This window comes from Oncorhynchus masou, chromosome 9 (assembly GCF_036934945.1).
Source record: "Oncorhynchus masou masou isolate Uvic2021 chromosome 9, UVic_Omas_1.1, whole genome shotgun sequence".
Taxonomy (NCBI): Eukaryota; Metazoa; Chordata; class Actinopteri; order Salmoniformes; family Salmonidae; genus Oncorhynchus; species Oncorhynchus masou.
The window spans coordinates 16,087,312-16,107,959 of NC_088220.1; the positions used below are offsets into that span (position 1 = coordinate 16,087,312).

At 46.5% G+C, this 20,648-nt stretch overlaps 1 pseudogene; it reads right to left on the reverse strand.

Moving 5' to 3' along the window:
* Positions 1 to 20,648, reverse strand: part of LOC135545571 (glutamate receptor 1-like) — a 159,046-nt pseudogene that overhangs the window by 87,273 nt on the left and 51,125 nt on the right.

Genomic DNA, 20,648 nt, shown 5'->3' on the forward strand with positions numbered 1-20,648 from the left:
ATTCAGTAATACATCTGTCATGCTAACATACAGTAGGACTATATTCAGTAATACATATGTCATGCTAACATACAGTAGGACTATATTCAGTAATACATCTGTCATGCTAACATACAGTAGGACTATCCATCAGTAATACATCTGTCATGCTAACATACAGTAGGACTATATTCAGTAATACATCTGTCATGCTAACATACAGTAGGACTATATTCAGTAATACATCTGTCATGCGAACATACAGTAGGACTATATTCAGTAATACATCTGTCATGCTAACATACAGTAGGATTATCCATCATACGACTTTCTGACAGCACAGCAATGTAATACATGATTACCGTCTCCAGAGGGATAGTTTATTGTGATGACTGGGATGCCATGTACAGGTATGATGTTACAGCACTCGTTGCTACTCTGAATAATCCCTCCACACACACACACACACACACACACACACACACACACACACACACACACACACACACACACACACACGCACACACACACACACACACACACACACTCATAGACATGTGCACACACACACACACACACACACACACACACACACACACACCACACACACACACACACACAGGGCCCGCCCCAGGCATAAGCTTTTATTGTTTTAGGAACTCAGACGGGGTCTCAGCTTACTATTGAGAGTAAGAATTGTAGAATACACCAGGTACCATTTCAAAATGTGTTTGTGCATCAGCAGTTTTTCTCTTGTTATGTCAGTCACTGACAGTCACTCAATTAGCCATGTCAGCTAACATTTATTAGATTAGTCAATTAGTCTAGCCAGCTATCTAAACTTGTAGTAATCATGGCCGAATACTAACCGGGCACGAGGTACACATGCCCAGGGGCCCTGACGTCCAGAGGGTCCCTATTGATTTTGTTCGTAATTCTCACTCAGATATCATATTAACATGGCATAAGTCATTAAGAAATGTGTAGAATTGCAGAAAATTATCTGTAAAACTAAAACAATGGCAAAATTAGTAGAATTGCATGAAATGTGTTATAAATATGCAACATTTTCTCTACGGCCCATGGCAAAATGTGTAGAATTGCAGGAAATTAAAGGTCAAGAGGGGGGCCACTAAAATGTTATGCCCCGAGGTGGGGGCCCCACAACCAAAGCTCAAGGCTCAAGGCTAGGGCTGGTCCTGCACACACACGCACACACCCAGACATCCACGCAAATGCACACAGACCCTCAGAGGCACCAATTACACCAAGCCACTCCATTAAGCTGTCCCCATAGGCTAAAAACATCTAAAGCATAATGGGGGAACAGGCTAGTGAGCATCATGGGAGAGCACACGGGGACAGGAAATAAGACGCGATTAGGGAATGCATCGATCATGGCTGCAGATAAAGAGTGTGGGAGTCACACACAAACACACAGTATCATGTTAGACTGATCAGAATCCTCCTGGGAGGAGAGACAGTTGTTCCAGAAGGTAAACAAATATTTCACATGCAGCAGAGCGGCGGCCATTACTGAAGCAAATACTGAATTACACCAATTACATTATAAGCTAAGCTAATATTCCACCCAGCCAATCACAACTACACTAGAGAGAATAATCAGAAATTGCATTTTTGTATGCAACCACTGTTCTTGGTGAGAATGTCTGATACATATGACCCTCTTTACATATTTCACGTGCCATATTTGCAGCAGGGTTGTTGGTGTGTCTAACTAGTCAGAGTTATGGTGAAAGGTGATAGATGTCTGGCTGACTAACCAGTCAGAGTTATGATGAAAGGTGATAGATGTCTGGCTGACTAACCAGTCAGAGTTATGGTGAAAGGTGATAGATGTCTGGCTGACTAACCAGTCAGAGTTATGGTGAACGGTGATAGATGTCTGGCTGACTAACCAGTCAGAGTTATGGTGAAAGGTGATAGATGTCTGGCTGACTAACCAGTCAGAGTTATGGTGAAAGGTGTCTCCCTTCCAGAGTGCATGCTCCACAGCATCTGCAACTCACGGTTGGCTAGGCTCCCCGCTTGTGCCATCAAACCCCTGCAGAACGCTGCAGCCCACCTGGTTTTCTCATGCCACCCTGCTCCTCCACACACTCCACTGGCTTCCAGTCAAAGCTCACATCTACTACAAGACCCTGGTGCTTACAAGAGGAACTGCCCCTCCCTACCCCAACCCGAGCACTCCGTTGTGCCACCTCAGGTCTCTTGGCCCTCCCACCCCTACGGAAGGGCAGCTCCTGCTCAGCCCAGTCCAAGCTCTTTTCTGTCCCAGCACCCCAATGGTGGAACCGGCTTCCCCCTGAAGCTAGAAAGGCAGAGTCCCTGCCCATATTCTGGAAACATCTGAAACCCTACCTCTTCAAACAGTACCTTAAATAATCCCCCTGACTCCACTGATAGCTACTTTATTCAGGAAAAATGTACTTGCTATGACTCAGATATGTGGTTGTCCCACCAAGTTCTCTTCAGATCAATGCACTAACTGTAAGTAGCTCTGGATAAGTGTCTGCTAAATGAATAAAATGTCATGCCAATTTACTACAGACAGATGCTGCCTTGATCCACCCGATCTACACTATTCATGGTGCCTGTCTTGTCTTTATGTCAGGGTCGATACCTACATGACAACTGGAGATTCATAGCAACTTTACTACGGCTAAAATGGATTAATATAAATCACAAAATCTGAATGAAAAACTAAGAAGTAGAGGGATAGTGTGGCTAGGCTTTTGTTCAGTGGGCTAATACAGTCCTATTGTGATCAGAAGACCTGGTTTCAAACCCAGCAGTCAGTCACAAACTATTGATTGCTATGTACAGCAGAGAACACCAAAACGGGAGCTTCTACTCAGGACCACTGTCAACTCCTCTGTTTACCACTGCCAACTCCTCTGTTTCAGAGTGGTTAGTTTCAGGACAACTGTCAACTCCTCTGTTTCAAAGTGGTTAGTTTCAGGACAACTGCCAACTCCTCTATTTCAAAGTGGTTAGTTTCAGGACAACTGTCAACTCCTCTGTTTCAAAGTGGTTAGTTTCAGGACCATGGCCAACTTCTCTGTTTCAGAGTGGTTAGTTTCAGGACCATGGCCAACTCCTCAGTTTCAGAGTGGTTCGTTTCAGGACCATGGCCAACTCCTCTGTTTAAGAGTGGTTCGTTTCAGGACCATGGCCAACTCCTCTGTTTCAGAGTGGTTAGTTTCAGGACCATGGCCAACTCCTCAGTTTCTGAGTGGTTCTTTTCAGGACCATGGCCAACTCCTCAGTTTCAGAGTGGTTCGTTTCAGGACCATGGCCAACTCCTCTGTTTAAGAGTGGTTGTTTTCAGGACCATGGCCAACTCCTCAGTTTCAGAGTGGTTCGTTTCAGGACCATGGCCAACTCCTCAGTTTCAGAGTGGTTAGATTCAGAACCATGGCCAACTCCTCTGTTTAAGAGTGGTTCGTTTCAGGACCATGGCCAACTCCTCTGTTTCAGAGTGGTTAGTTTCAGACAGAAAACACAACATTTTCCTGCTCAACTTTCTGTTGGAATCCGGCCCTCATAAGAACTAACTTGACTAACACATGGAGGTACCAACACGTGGGAGAAGAGAGCAGGGAGAGCAAGAGGGTAGAGAGAGCAGGGAGAGCAAGAGGGTAGAGAGAGCAGGGAGAGCAAGAGAGAGAGAGCAGATTGAGAGAGAGAGAGAGAGCAGGGGGAGAGAGAGCAGAGAGAGAGCAGAGTGAGAGCAGGGGGAGAGAGAGCAGAGGGAACGAGAGAGAGGAGAGAGCAAGAGAGGGGAGAGAGAGTGAGAGCGAGGGAGAGAGAATATTAACTTTTTTGAAGGACCATTTTGTAAATATCATTTATGAGGGTTTTAATGGACATTTACATTTCTTTAGTTACCGACAGTTGCTTAATAGCACTTGCTTAATCTACACAGGTGTTATCGTGGGTGAAAATAGTATTAAAATCCCTGCGACTGCAAGACAATGGCAAAACTCAGAGAGATGTATCCCTGCTTTCACTCGTGTTGCGTCCCCATTCCCTTTATTGTGCACTACTTTAGGAAATAGGGTGCCATTTGGGACGCAGTCCATCTTTCCAGTTAAAGCACTTAAAAAGTCATATTTGTAAAGAGATGTATTAGACCATAAAGCTTTTTGGGCTGTGTAGACAGATGGTAATATGAAATAAACAAAGAGTATTTTTGAATGCCAAGGTGCTGAAATGTGAGCAGCAGGAACACCTGCATGAACACACAGAATGTACAGGTATACATAAATGTATGGCTACGTAAGTCTCTCCCCCAGGCATTCAACTTTAATCCACATCCAGCCCTACATACCAATGGATGGAGAATCTCCCAATCAGCATACCAAGGAGGCAGAGCCCTCCTGGGGACTAAACACAGACTGCTTTCATCTACACTGACAAAGATGCCTGTCTGCATATCTCTATTTAGCCCTGTGATAAGGAACAAAGTGCCATCTACAATGACCTGAAGACCTGCAGGCACACATACACACACACCCTACCAGAAGAAACACACACACTATAATCGCACAAACACGTGTTTTTCTTACAGGCTTAAAATAACCCTTTGGACACACAGCTGGAGAATAGTATCCAGGCAACAGGAGGCAATATGGATTCCAGAACCCTCAATTCCATCACTCAATTACTACGGGGGGGGGGGTATTGACCTTACACACACACACATACATACATACATACATACATACATACATACATACATACACGCCACACATGCACACACACAAACCCACACAACAACATACAAACAGCAGGGTTAGTCACACATACAAACACACAAACCCACACAACAACATACAAACAGCAGGGTTAGTCACACATACAAACACACACACCCACACAACAACATTCAAACAGCAGGGTTAGTCACACATACAAACACACAAACCCACACAACAACATACAAACAGCAGGGTTAGTCACACATACAAACACACACACCCACACAACAACATACAAACAGCAGGGTTAGTCACACATACAAACACACAAACCCACACAACAACATACAAACAGCAGGGTTAGTCACACATACAAACACACAAACCCACACAACAACATACAAACAGCAGGGTTAGTCACACACACAAACCCACACAACAACATACAAACAGCAGGGTTAGTCACACATACAAACACACAAACCCACACAACAACATACAAACAGCAGGGTTAGTCACACATACAAACACACACACCCACACAACAACATTCAAACAGCAGGGTTAGTCACACATACAAACACACAAACCCACACAACAACATAAAAAACAGCAGGGTTAGTCACACATACAAACACACAAACCCACACAACAACATACAAACAGCAGGGTTAGTCACACATACAAACACACACACCCACACAACAACATTCAAACAGCAGGGTTAGTCACACATACAAACACACAAACCCACACAACAACATACAAACAGCAGGGTTAGTCACACATACAAACACACACACCCACACAACAACATTCAAACAGCAGGGTTAGTCACACATACAAACACACAAACCCACACAACAACATACAAACAGCAGGGTTAGTCACACATACAAACACACAAACCCACACAACAACATACAAACAGCAGGGTTAGTCACACACACAAACCCACACAACAACATACAAACAGCAGGGTTAGTCACACATACAAACACACAAACCCACACAACAACATACAAACAGCAGGGTTAGTCACACATACAAACACACAAACCCACACAACAACATACAAACAGCAGGGTTAGTCACACATACAAACACACAAACCCACACAACAACATACAAACAGCAGGGTTAGTCACACATACAAACACACAAACCCACACAACAACATACAAACAGCAGGGTTAGTCACACACACAAACACACAAACCCACACAACAACAAACAAACAGCAGGGTTAGTCACACATACAAACACACAAACCCACCCAACAACAAACAAACAGCAGGGTTAGTCACACATACAAACACACAAACCCACACAACAACATACAAACAGCAGAAGGGATCATTGGACATGAGTAGTTGCTCTAACTATCATGGCTACTATGCATCACATGGACCAATCACCTCTGTCACAGTCCTGTTATGTGTCCAGCCAGACTGTCAGAGTGACAGTTTACCAAGGTCTCACAGTTAGCATTTATCTGGCTTTATTTCAAAGAGTGTTACATCACTCAGCAGTCACACACACACACACACACACACACACACACACAGCTTACGCAGATAGTTTTGTGTAGCTTGACAGTTATGCTCTGAAACACTAAACACCGTGGACAGATGGCACAGCATTATGGGTAGGCTAGAGGGGAGAGGAGGAGCGAGAGGGGGAGGGACGGAGGTAAAACACACCTGGTGTGAACAGGTGCATAATTTTTTTCTCTGGGTGTGTTTGCACTGAAAAGCAAGCTACTAAAACATGTGCTTTTCAAATACCCGGACACGGGCAGTGTGTACCGAAATTAGAGACGGTAGACAACTCAACTCTCTCCTCCGTGTGGAATATCATTATTTCTGTGTGAGTGTTGTCTGTCCCTGTGTGACTCTCTTCTTCCTATGTCTGGTCGATATGTCTGTGTGAGTGTTGACTGTCCCTATGTGACTCTCTTCTGCCTCTCTCAGTCTGTGTCTGGTCGATATGTCTGTGTGAGTGTTGACTGTCCCTATGTGACTCTCTTCTGCCTCTCCCAATCTGGGTCTGGTCGATATGTCTGTGTGACTCTTTTCTTCCTCTCTCAGTCTGGGTCTGGTCAATATGTCTGTGTGAGTGTTGATTGTCCCTATGTGACTCTCTTCTTCCTCTCCCAATCTGGGTCTGGTCGATATGTCTGTGTGACTCTCTTCTTCCTCTCCCAATCTGGGTCTGGTCGATATGTCTGTGTGACTCTCTTTTGCCTCTCTCAGTCTGTGTCTGGTCGATATGTCTGTGTGAGTGTTGATTGTCCCTGTATGACTCTCTTCTTCCTCTCTCAGTCTGTGTCTGGTCAATATGTCTGTGTGAGTGTTGTCTGTCCCTGTGTGACTCTCTTCTTCCTGTGTCTGGTCGATATGTCTGTGTGAGTGTTTACTGTCCCTATGTGACTCTCTTCTTCCTCTCCCAATCTGGGTCTGGTCGATATGTCTGTGTGACTCTCTTCTTCCTCTCCCAATCTGGGTCTGGTCGATATGTCTGTGTGACTCTCTTCTTCCTCTCCCAATCTGGGTCTGGTCGATATGTCTGTGTGAGTGTTGATTGTCCCTATGTGACTCTCTTCTTCCTCTCCCAATCTGGGTCTGGTCGATATGTCTGTGTGACTCTCTTCTTCCTCTCCCAATCTGGGTCTGGTCGATATGTCTGTGTGACTCTCTTCTTCCTCTCCCAATCTGGGTCTGGTCGATATGTCTGTGTGACTCTCTTCTTCCTCTCTCAGTCTGTGTCTGGTTGATATGTCTGTGTGAGTGTTGATTGTCCCTATGTGACTCTCTTCTTCCTCTCTCAGTCTGTGTCTGGTCGATATGTCTGTGTGAGTGTTGATTGTCCCTGTGTGACTCTCTTTTGCCTCTCTCAGTCTGTGTCTGGTCGATATGTCTGTGTGACTCTCTTCTTCCTCTCTCAGTCTGTGTCTGGTCGATATGTCTGTGTGACTCTCTTCTTCCTCTCTCAGTCTGTGTCTGGTCGATATGTCTGTGTGAGTGTTGACTGTCCCTGTATGACTCTCTTCTTCCTCTCTCAGTCTGGGTCTGGTCGATATGTCTGTGTGAGTGTTGACTTTCCATATGCAGGTGCTTCCTAGAGTCGTGGCTGAAAAGGCTTTTCATTGTGAAAGGACACAATGGCTACTCCTTACCCCTCCGCTGTCACCATGGCAATCAGTGAATGACTAACTGTGGTTGGTATGACGACTGATGTCTTGCACAAGACAAGACCTTTGAGTTGTGTTGTGTGCAGGAGGTGTGTATTGTGTGTGTGTGTGTCCAACGTTCTCTATCGAGCAGCTTTTACAGATTCATGTTCCATTTCTAAAGCTATTCCTGCAACTCACCTGGAACGTCATACCCTGTGCCCCAGCGATCCTACCAGACCTCCAGTAACTCCCCCATCTATTAGCCTGGATAGTCAGCTGAATATCACTCTGTTTCACTACCGTGTCACTGGGGCTCCTTGACAAGCTTGACAAACCAGCCAGTGGTAGTGCTTTATGGTAATGTTGTGGTCCTCTGTAGCTCAGCTGGTACAGCCTGCAGTGCCAGGATAATCATATGCCTGTATGTTTCTGCTAAATGGAATATGTTCTGTTATGTCTTATATTTGTGCACCATTGTGATGTTGATATGCCCTTTTTACACTATAGGGCCAACCAGAACTCTACTGAGCTGGCACTGATATTTCCCTTTACATTGTCCTTTTCAGCATGGTCCCAGCAACTATGTTGACAGAAGAACCAGGCCAACCCAGTACAGCTATTCATTCACATGCAGACACTATTCAGTGAATACATAATTTGAACTTTGACCCCTCTACTCACCAGAGTCAGAACTGTACATGTAGACGAACTTGGTCCATCCGTAGTGGTCTATGACCCCCACCAGAGTGTCCTGTAGCTCGGGTCTCAGCTGGATCACAAACTGGTTGGCCGTCTCGATGGGGAAGGAAGGCGTGACAAAACACACATGCAGCGCCCCGCAGAACGACATCAGCATGTTGACCGTCTTCCTGTCGTAGAGGCCAATGATAGCATAGACACCTTTAGAGAACTGGGAACAGACTGGGGGGAAGGACAGTGGGAAGACGGAGAGAGAGAGAGGAAGGTGGAGAGGGGGTGGTGAGAGAAAAGGAGAGACGGAGAGGAGGGGGGCGGGAGGGTGGAGGGAGAGGAAGGTCGAGGAGGGGAGGGGGAGGAGAGAGGGGGGGAGGAGGGGGAGGAGGGTGGGAGAGGGAGGGGGAGAGAGGGTGGGAGAGGAGGGGGAGGAGTGGAGTGAGGGAGAGGGAGGGAGGAGAGTGGGTAAGAGAGGAGGGGGAGGGAGTGGGGAGGGGGAGGGTGGGAGAGGAGGGGGAGAGAGGGTGGGAGAGGAGGGGGAGGAGTGGAGTGAGGGAGAGGGAGGGAGGAGAGTGGGTAAGAGAGGGAGGGGGGAGGGGAGAGATGACATTGTTAGACTTTCTCGTATTTAGATTCACATTTTCAAAACCTGTTGATTGAAAACATAATGTTACATTGCAAGATACATTCTGCAGATTAGGGTAACTGTAACTACCATGGTAGCATGATGGGCATTCTGTTTACTGTGAGAGGTGGAACATGGTGAAGAATGGACACGAGGAGAGGGGAGATTAATTTCTACTCCACTACATCACATCTCTATCTCTGCTATCTCTGCTCTCTTTCTACTACAGTACAACACATCTCTATCTCTGCTCTCTTTCCACTACAGTACAACACATCTCTACTCTCTTTCCACTACAGTACAACACATCTCTATCTCTGCTCTCTTTCCACTACAGTACATCACATCTCTATCTCTGCTATCTCTGCTCTCTTTTCACTACAGTACAACACATCTCTATCTCTGCTCTCTTTCCACTACAGTACAACACATCTCTACTCTCTTTCCACTACAGTACAACACATCTCTATCTCTGCTCTCTTTCCACTACAGTACATCACATCTCTATCTCTGCTATCTCTGCTCTCTTTCCACTACAGTACAACACATCTCTATCTCTGCTCTCTTTCTACTCCACTACATCACATCTCTATCTCTGCTATCTCTGCTCTCTTTCCACTACAGTACAACACATCTCTATCTCTGCTCTCTTTCCACTACAGTACAACACATCTCTATCTCTGCTCTCTTTCCACTACAGTACAACACAACTCTACTCTCTTTCCACTACAGTACAACACATCTCTATCTCTGCTCTCTTTCTACTCCACTACATCACATCTCTATCTCTGCTATCTCTGCTCTCTTTCCACGACAGTACAACACATCAATTCAATTCAATTCATGGGCTTTATTGGTATGGGAAACATGTGTTAACATTGCCAAAGCAAGTGAGGTAGATAATATATAAAGTGAATATATAAAGTGAAATAAACAATAAAAATTCAAAGTAAACATCACACATTCAAAGTTTCAAAACAATAAAGACATTACAAATGTCATATTATATATATATACAGTGTTTTAACAATGTACAAATGGTAAAGAACACAAGATAAAATAAATAAGCATAAAAATGGGTTGTATTTACAATGGTGTGTGTTCTTCACTGGTTGCCCTTTTCTCATGGCAACAGGTCACAAATCTTGCTGCTGTGATGGCACACTGTGGAATTTCACGCAGTAGATATGGGACTTTATCAAAATTGGATTTGTTTTCGAATTCTTTGTGGATCTGTGTAATCTGAGGGAAATATGTCTCTCTAATATGGTCATACAATGGGCAGGAGGTTAGGAAGTGCAGCTCAGTTTCCACCTCATTTTGTGGGCAGTGAGCACATAGCCTGTCTTCTCTTGAGAGCCATGTCTGCCTACGGCGGCCTTTCTCAATAGCAAGGCTATGCTCACTGAGTCTGTACATAGTCAAAGCTTTCCTTAATTTTGGGTCAGTCACAGTGGTCAGGTATTCTGCCGCTGTGTACTCTCTGTGTAGGGCCAAATAGCATTCTAGTTTGCTCTGTTTTTTTGTTAATTCTTTCCAATGTGTCAAGTAATTGTCTTTTTGTTTTCTCATGATTTGATTGGGTCTAAGTGTGATGCTGTCCTGGGGCTCTGTAGGGTGTGTTTGTGTTTGTGAACAGAGCCCCAGGACCAGCTTGCTTAGGGGACTCTTCTCCAGGTTCATCTCTCTGTAGGTGATGGCTTTGTTGTGGAAGGTTTTGGAATCGCTTCCTTTTAGGTGGTTATAGAATTTAACGGCTCTTTTCTGGATTTGGATGATTAGTGGGTATCGGCCTAATTCTGCTCTGCATGCATTATTTGGTGTTCTACGTTGAACACGGAGGATATTTTTGCAGAATTCTGCGTGCAGAGTCTCAATTTGGTGTTTGTCCCATTTTGTGAATTCTTTGTTGGTGAGCGGACCCCAGACCTCACAACCATAAATGGCAATGGGCTCTATGACTGATTCAAGAATTTTTAGCCAAATCCTAATTGGTATGTTGAAAATTATGTTCCTTTTGATGGCATAGAATGCCCTTCATGCCTTGTCTCTCAGATCGTTCACAGCTCTGTGGAAGTTGCAAATCTACCAAGACCTGGCCGTCCCTCTAAACTTTCAGCTCATACAAGGAGAAGACTGATCAGAGATGCAGCCAAGAGGCCCATGATCACTCTGGATGAACTGCAGAGATCTACAGCTGAAGTAGGAGACTCTGTCCATAGGACAACAATCAGTCGTATATTGCACAAATCTGGCCTTTATGGAAGAGTGGCAAGAAGAAAGCCATTTCTTATCCATGAAAAGTGTCGTTTAAAGTTTGCCACAAGCCACCTGGGAGACAAACCAAACATGTGGAAGAAGGTGCTCTGGTGAGATGAAACCAAAATTGAACTTTTTGGCAACAATGCAAAACGTTATGTTTGGCATAAAAGCAACACAGCTCATCACCCTGAACACACCATACCCACTGTCAAGCAAGGTGGTGGCAGCATCATGGTTTGGGCCTCCTTTTCTTCAGCAAGGACAGGGAAGATGGTTAAAATTGATGGGAAGATGGATGGAGCCAAATACAGGACCATTCTGGAAGAAAACCTGATGGAGTCTGCAAAAGACCTGAGACTGGGACGGAGATTTGTCTTCCAACAAGACAATGATCCAAAACATAAAGCAAATCTACAATGGAATGGTTCAAAAATAAACATATCCAGGTGTTAGAATGGCCAAGTCAAAGTCCAGACCTGAATCCAATCGAGAATCTGTGGAAAGAACTGAAAACTGCTGTTCACAAATGCTCCCCATCCAACCTCACTGAGCTCGAGCTGTTTTGCAAGGTGGAATGGGAAAATATTTCAGTCTCTCGATGTGCAAAACTGATAGAGACATACCCCAAGCGACTTACAGCTGTAATCGCAGCAAAGGGTGGCGCTACAAAGTATTAACTTAAGGGGGCTGAATAATTTTGCACGCCCAATTTTTCAGTTTTTGATTTGTTAAAAAAGTTTCAAATATCCAATAAATGTCGTTGCACTTCATGATTGTGTCCCACTTGTTGTTGATTCTTCACAAAAAATACAGTTTTATATCTTTATGTTTGAAGCCTGAAATGTGGCAAAAGGTCGCAAAGTTCAAGGGGGCCGAATAATTTCGCAAGGCACTGTATAGTTTTTTGTGTGCTCTAGGGCAACAGTGTCTAGATGGCCCTCCTTGGTTGGTGACAGATGCACCAGATCATCAGCAAACAGCAGACATTTGACTTCGGATTCTAGTAGGGTGAGGCCGGGTGCTGCAGACTTTTCTAGTGCCCGCGCCAATTTGTTGATATATATGTTGAAGAGGGTGGGGCTTAAGCTGCATCCCTGTCTCACCCCACGACCCCGTGTGGGGAAATTTGTGTGTTTTTTGCCAATTTTAACCGCACACTTGTTGTTTGTGTACATGGATTTTATAATGTCGTATGTTTTACCCCCAACACCACTTTCCATCACTTTGTATAGCACACCCTCATGCCAAATTGAGTTGAAGGCTTTTTTGAAATCAACAAAGCATTAGAAGACTTTGCCTTTGTTTTGGTTTGTTTGATTGTCAATTTGGGTGTGCAGGGTGAATACATGGTCTGTTGTATGGTAATTTGGTAAAAAGCCAATTTGACATTTGCTCAGTACATTGTTTTCATTGAGGAAGTGTACGAGTCTGCTGTTAATGATAATGCAGAGGATTTTCCCAAGGTTATAGTTGACGCATATTCCACGGTAGTTATTAGGGTCAAATTTGTCTCCACTTTTGTGGATTGGAGTGATCAGTCCCTGGTTCCAAATATTGGGGAAGATGCCAGAGCTAAGGATGATGTTAAAGAGTTTTAGTATAGCCAATTGGAATTTGTTGTCTGTATATTTGATTATTTCATTGAGGATACCATCAACACCACAGGCCTTTTTGGGTTGGAGGGTTTTTATTTTGTCCTGTAACTTATTCAATGTAATTGGAGAATCCAGTGGGATCTGGTAGTCTTTAATAGTTGATTCTAAGATCTGTATTTGATCATGTATATGTTTTTGCTCTTTATTCTTTGTTATAGAGCCAAAAAGACTGGAGAAGTGGTTTACCCATACATCTCCATTTTGGATAGATAATTCTTCGTGTTGTTGTTTGTTTAGTGTTTTCCAATTTTCCCAGAAGTGGTTCGAGTCTATGGATTCGTCAATTACATTGAGCTGATTTCTGACATGCTGTTCCTTCTTTTTCCATAGTGTATTTCTGTATTGTTTTAGTGATTCACCATAGTGAAGGTGTAGACTCAGGTTTTCCGGGTCTCTATGTTTTTGGTTGGCCAGGTTTCTCAATTTCTTTCTTAGATTTTTGCATTCTTCATCAAACCATTTGTCATTGTTGTTAATTTTCTTCGGTTTTCTATTTGAGATTTTTAGATTTGATAGGGAAGCTGCTCTCTATCTCTGATCTCTTTCCACTACAGTACAACACATCTCTATCTCTGCTATCTCTGCTCTGGCAGTGTGCTGCTCTCTTTGCCCTCTCAGGTCTGGCCTGCTCTGGTCTGGTCTGGGACTGGGTGATTTTCTGCTACGCCTTGTCTGTGGGTAGGCCAGGACTCATGTGCCTCTGTATTCATCCAACAGATTGAGTCTCCAGCCTGTTCAACCTGTTCAAATCCTAGGGCCAGAATATAGAGAGGAGAGGGAGCGAGGGGAGAGGCCAAGGGGAGGGGCCGAGAGAGGGAGTGGAGGGAACAGACAGAGATGGCCGCTACCCAGTAGGCCTGCCCATCTGTAGAAAGAACAGCATTCTCCAGGCCACGTGTGTGTGTGTGTGTGTTCCAAATGCATGGTGACTCACCCTACGTGGAGCGCTCCCTGAAATAGACTAGCCTACTTGCACCTGGACACTCAGAAACAGTAACAGACGACTCCCATGGTCACACTGAATAAGTACACTAGTACACATGATGCTCTGCTATTAATTCCCTCCCTCTTGTAAATGTCATGTTTCTACTGCCATTTTGTAAGGCAAGATAACTGCACCACCACCTCAACAGAAAGCCAATGGAAGACTTGGTTTCACCATTCAACCATTCACACTCTTCATATCTTCTGTTATGATGACCTGATAAGCCAGCTATAATAAATCCTCTATATTGATATGATCAGTGATCGTTTACCATTAGTCTGCTGGTCCAGTTATAGAACAGTACAAACCCTTAGAGACAGCAGGACCAGTACAAACCCTTAGAGACAGCAGGGCCAGTACAACACCTTAGAAACAGCAGGGCCAGTAAAACCCCTTAGAGACAGCAGGACCAGTACAAACTCTTAGAGACAGCAGGGCCAGTACCCTTAGAGACAGCAGGACCAGTACAAACCCTTAGAGACAGCAGGGCCAGTACAACACCTTAGAGACAGCAGGGCCAGTAAACCCCTTAGAGACAGCAGGACCAGTACAAACTCTTAGAGACAGCAGGGCCAGTACAACGCCTTAGAGACAGCAGGACCAGTACAGTACAAACCCTTAGAGACAGCAGGGCCAGTACATCCCCTTAGAGACAGCAGGACCAGTACAAAACCTTAGAGACAGCAGGACCAATACAGTACCAAACCCTTAGAGACAGCAGGGCCAGTACAAACTCCTAGAGACAGCAGGACCAGTACAACCCCTTAGAGACAGCAGGACCAGTACAGTACCAAACCCTTAGAGACAGCAGGACCAGTACAGTACCAAACCCTTAGAGACAGCAGGACCAGTACAGTACCAAACCCTTAGAGACAGCAGGACCAGTACAGTACCAAACCCTTAGAGACAGCAGGACCAGTACAGTACCAAACCCTTAGAGACAGCAGGACCAGTACAGTACCAAACCCTTAGAGACAGCAGGACCAGTACAGTACCAAACCCTTAGAGACAGCAGGACCAGTACAGTACCAAACCCTTAGAGACAGCAGGACCAGTACAGTACCAAACCCTTAGAGACAGCAGGACCAGTACAGTACCAAACCCTTCTCCTCCCTCATTACCCAGTGTTCGTTTGACAGGGAGAATACTGCTAAGTGTCAGAGCAGGCCCTGCTTTTATGTCTGTCCTGTTAGTGTAACTCTGGGTGGAGGATGACAGGAATGGTCAGAGACTCAGGGACCCACAGAGTTACTAAAGACCCTTAACATCTGTTTATCTGTCCACTCTCGCTGGCACAGCGTCCTCTTTTCTCTTTTTTTACTTTCTCCTCCTCTCCTCCACCACTTGATCATGTAACGGTTTTCTTTAGTCGAAGGAGAGGCGGACCAAAATGCAGCGTGGCTATTTAGATTCATTTTTAATGAAAAAATAACATGAACAGTATAAAAACAATAAACATTATGAGAAAACCTAAACAGCCTATTTTTTTTTATAAAAAAATATTTATTATCTTCAATACCATTCATTCTTTACAACTCATAATTTTCATACATACTCAAATAATGGTATTTTAATTAAACTAATTTAACTAAACAAAAACCCCAAACAAAACCTCAGGGGAGCATCTTCCCTCCCAGTCACCCTACCAAATACCTTTCCCTATCTCCCCGTCCCTAATCTATCCCCATACAAATCTAAATGACGCCCAGCCCTAAACCCCCCTTCCACCTCTCCCGAGCAGCATGCTGCCCCCACTTCCTCTCCTCCCTCTTCATCCTCCCCCTCAAATCTCCTTCCACCCTCCTCACTATCCCTTCCACCCCCCAATCTCTCCCTGTCTTCACCATGTTCTGCCAGGCTTCCCACAGCCCCCGTTTAAAGAGACTCATGAGAAGCCAGAGCAGAAACCTGTCCCTATCCGTCCCACTCGCTCTCCCTACACCCCTCTCTAACCTGGCCCACATCAATACAAAATCCCCCCTTACCAAACCTAACAACACCCGTGCCCTAGCCCATACTACTCCGGCAAAGGCACAGTCCCAAAAGACATGGCGCACAGTCTCCTCCCTGCCACAAGAGGATATTGGACAGGTGGGGGATTGCACCAAACTATACCAGTACATGGAGGCTCAACCAATTCAGGTCCTTGAGCCTGTTGTCCAGACCCCGCGCCTGCACTCCCTCCCAGACCACTTCCGAGATGCCCACTACAGGTGCCGGACTCTCTGCCTTTCTGACCTCCTCGTACAGGTGCCTGTGATCTAAACCTACTCGGGCAACTTCAACCTCAGGGTGCGCACGCAGCCACTTGGCCGCATGACCAAAGTGTCACGGCAGCTGTTCCACCCGAGGACCCGTGTTAGACCACACCATTACGCTTCTCGCCTGATACGAGAAGAACACCCGCAGGAGGTAACCGGACGGGTGTATCACTGGATGAGCAAGCTCCGTTAACAAGAAAGAAACAAAAATTGTGTCCAGCTTGAGGAGGAAATGTGGTACCCCCCTACCTCCCTCCCCGATGGGACAGATCATGCGTGCCCTGGCGACCCACTCGCACATGCCACTCCACATGAACTGAAACACAAGCCTCACTAGAGGCCTCCTCAGACAAGCCGGCAACAAATACAAAAGAGACGGCAACACATCCACCTTTAGGACCAGGACTTTGCCCACAAAAGACAAATACCTAGCCTTCCACATTGCTAGCTTCCTCTGTACCACTGCGATACGCATGTTCCAGTTTAGCGTCGCTGAGCCGGAGGTCTCAAAATGGACCCAGAGAATCCTCAGGGCCCCCTCACAGAGAGATAACCCCCCCCAGGCACATCCGTTCTACCGCGCCATCTTCCGAAAAACTTGACGGAAGACTTTGCATGGTTCAGAACTGCTCCCGACGCTCGGGTGAAATCCCCAAAGATGGCAAGGGACCTTGTCAGGCACGAGTCCTTGCACAGCAGCAAGGAAGTGTCGTCGGCGTACTGCGTCATCTTAACACGCAGCCCACCACTTCCAGGGATCAACAAGCCTTCCACCCCTGTGTCTGCCCTAATGGCAGCCCCCAGCGGCTCCATGTACAGAACGAAGAGGAGAGCCGAGAGTGGGCACCCCTGCCTGACCCCAGACGAGAGGTCAAAAACGTCACCCAAGTGACTATTTACACTAATACGGCACCCCGCTCCGACATATAATGTACGAATCCATCCTATGAACTTCTCCCCAAATCCTAATCGACCTAACACTCTGAATAAAAAGGATCTATTCACGCGATCAAAGGCTTTCGCCTGATCTAGCGCTGCTACCATTAAAGGCAGTCCTCTATCTTCAACCCAAGCGATGGAGTCCCTGATTAACTGTAGGTTCCATCTAATAGAGCGGCCCTCTACCCCGCACGTCTGATCCTCATGGACGGCGTAGGGAAGGGCTGTGCGCAACCGGTCTGCTAAAACCTTTGCAAGTAGCTTGTAATCTACACACAGCATGGTCAACGGCCGCCAGTTTCCAAGGTCTGTTACTTCCCCCTTCTTATATAAAAGTGACAGCACACCAACAGCCATTGATCCCCCCGGGACCCCCGTCTCAAGGATGGCCTTCAAGACTTCGAGGACCACTGGTCCAAGTATACCCCAAAACTTGAGATAAAACTCAGCCGGCAGCCCATCCATCCCAGACACCTTCCCTTTTCCCATCTTCCTAAGAGCGCTCTCAACCTCTTCTAGTGAAATCTGGGCCTCCATCACTTCTCTAATGTCCTCCGGCAACCGCCTGGACAAGTGTTCTAAAAACACATTTCCCTGCTCTACATCTATTTCCCTTTCCTTAAATAAACCTTGGAAATGATCAGTTGTCACCCTGACCATATCCTCAGGTTCTCTAACTATACTACCATTTTCTTCCCTAACGCCATGCATTACCTTCCTACTCTGTCTGGCCCTAACCGACTTAAAGAACATAGCAGAACAAGTCTCATTGTGTTCTAGAAAGCCACTATGCGCAGGCTCCAGGAAAGCTCGAGCCTTCCGCTCCTGCAACTCCCTGAGCTGCGCCTTTAGGGTTGCGGATCTCTCCCAGTCAAACGACCCGCCGAGGTTGCCTGTCTCGTACTCGAGTTCAATTAACCTTTGGATACGATCCACCTCCCTCCTCTCCTCTTGCAATATCCTATTATAAAAGCCCTAATCCTCACCTTAACTAATTCCCACCACTCTAACACCCGCTCGCACATGGACCGGAGGCCTTCAAGCCTCCAAAAGAAACCATAAAACCCGTCAACAAAAGCCTGCTCCTCCAGCACATCCCGATCTAACTGACTTTCAGTACCCCCTACCAAAGAGGCAGACTGGGAACCCCACCTGCAGGAGCACCCCGTCGTGATCCGAAAAGAAAACAGGCAACAGCCGCCCAGACAACTTACCCAAAGACCTGGGTACAAAAATATAGTCGAGCCTCCGCTCAACCCCCCTGGAGTTGCACCATGTAGGACCGGCCATTTTCGGAGTAGTGTGCAGACCACCATGGCAAGCCATTAGCCCGGCAATGGCGCCTGCACTGTTATCCCCCCTATTCCTAAATCTGTATTAAAATCCCCCTATCACTAATTTCCTATTTGTGACACACAGGGGCGTCAGACAGTCCACCATCTCCCTCCTGTCTGCCACCACCTGTGGCCCATACACCACCACTAACCTAAATTTACAATCCCTTATCGTGACATCCACCCCTATAACCCTCCCCTGCATTACCACAAAAGAATCCTCCACTTTTACCTCCCTGTGCCCACACAAAATCCCTACCCCCGATGAGTGCACCCCCCCAATACCCCAAACCGACTCCCCCTTGTCCCACTCCCTCTTAAACCTACTAACATCCCCTCCATCCCTCAGGTGAACCTCCTGTAAAAAACAAAAATCAAAACCCACACCCTCCAAATAACTAAAAACCACCCTCCTCTTAACAATATCTCTTAAACCCCTTACATTTAAACTAACAAAAGTAAAATTAGACCCCATGAAAGAGTAAAAAAATAACATGTAATACACTCAAATTCTAAACCCAGACAGAAAAAAAAAAAAACAGGAGACTCACCCGATGCTCCCCTGCTCCATATCTACCGGTGAGAACACCATCCGTACTCCCGACATCCCCGCCTCTTCCTCCATCTCACCAACCCAGGATGCAGGAATAGTGTTTGGCTCCGGGGTGCCCTGCACCCTGGGTCTACCCCCGCAATCCTCCCCCTCCCCAGTGCTGCAGCTGGATTGGAAAAAAATCGGGGAGGCTGAGTCCCCAAACAAAAAACTCCCCACGTCCTCCTGTACCCAGTCCTGAGTCTTGTTAGATGTGACCCCACCCAACAGAAGTTGAGGGCCTGGGGAAACCAGCAGCAACCCAGAAGTTTCTCCCACCCCCATCACTCTCTTGGCCATCCCCTCCCTCTCACTGGCACTTTCCCAATCAGTCCACTTGCTCTTCCACCATCTCCTTCTCCAACACTCCTCCCTCGCTTTCTTCTCTCTCATGCTCCTCCACTCGGTTGCCTTCTTCCGCCACTTTTCCTGTTTCTCCCACTCCCGTGCCTTCCGTCTCCTTCTCTCTTCCATCCGCCGCTTCTTGCTCCTCCTCCTTCCTTGCGGCCTTCCCCTCTGGACCTGTACTCTGGTCATGAGGCGTGCTTCCTCCCCCTCCTCTTCTTCCCCCATCCCCCGCTCCTGCTCCCCCCCAGCCGCAGACGCGTATGACCTCTGACGAGCCGGGCACCCCCCCACAGGTGTGCTGACGAGCCACACCCGTGGCACGCCTTAGGCTTGTCACAATCCCTCGCCTCGTGTTCCTCAGATCCACAAAATCTGCATATTCACGTGCTGCAGGAGGCGAAAATGTGGCCGTAGGCCATACAGCGCCTGCAAAATGGGGGCTGACGTGCATAAGACAACGTCCCCCTGTCAGCCCCTAGGGAGAACATAGCAGGAGGATGGAGGTAGCCACCATGTCCCTTTGGGTCCTCCCTGAGGAGGGCCTGGAAGCCTCTCCTCCAAATTCCAAAACCCAAGGGAGTCTTTGAGGTGCCTTGCTGAGGAGACGTTATCCATGTATCTCCCCAGAAAGGCCCTCACCTCTTCGTCCTTAACGTATGGGTTGTAAATGTTGACAGTTACAACCCTAAAGTTGTTCTTCGCCAGGCTTGTTATTTCATAGTGGCTCATCGGCCTCTCACCTCCCACTGCTCTTGCCCTTCTCAGGATATCATCATGTTTTTCTTCTGTATATTGCGCCACGTCGTATGCTCCCTCCAACGAGTTGCCTTGGAAACAAAACACGTCCTTCACCGTCAGCTTTAGAATTCCCATCAATATTATCCATCCAAAAGTTTCCCGTCCTAAAGGCTCCAACTCCTTTTCCTTCCAAGCAAACCGAATCGTGTTGGCCAGCCCAATCCCAGGGACCGACCGTGTTGGTGGATTTTGCACCATCTCCACAAGGAGAATGGTGCTCGTTCTCTTCTCTTCCAATACAAGGAAAAAAAGAAAAACCGAAGTGACTGAGCCTATCT